Source organism: Pygoscelis adeliae, unplaced genomic scaffold (assembly GCF_000699105.1).
Source record: "Pygoscelis adeliae isolate BGI_AS28 unplaced genomic scaffold, ASM69910v1 Scaffold587, whole genome shotgun sequence".
NCBI lineage: Eukaryota > Metazoa > Chordata > Aves > Sphenisciformes > Spheniscidae > Pygoscelis > Pygoscelis adeliae.
Genome location: NW_008825085.1, coordinates 373,853 through 374,172, shown reverse-complemented (window position 1 = coordinate 374,172; position 320 = coordinate 373,853).

Below are 320 nucleotides of genomic sequence, written 5' to 3'. Positions count from 1 at the left end.
CTTTTGCAGGGCTGCTGCGGTACCATGGGGTTTGGGGACCCCCCCAGTTTCAAGACGTTTTGGCTCTGCCTCCCCCCGTCGTGGTGGTTTGGGGCTGCCAGTTTGGCCACGCCGGCAGTCGAGGAGCTTCGTAACCCTCCGGGCTGCGCTGCCTGGTCCGGGGGAGCTGGGAGAGGGAGGTGGCCTGCAGCTGGGCAATGTCACTCCTGCCCGTCCGTGCGTGACAGTGCCACAGGAGCATTTTGCAGGGCGATAGAGGGTCTCTTTCGGCGTTGGTACATTGGTGCTAAGAGCAGTTCGCTCTGGGCAGTCTAATTTGG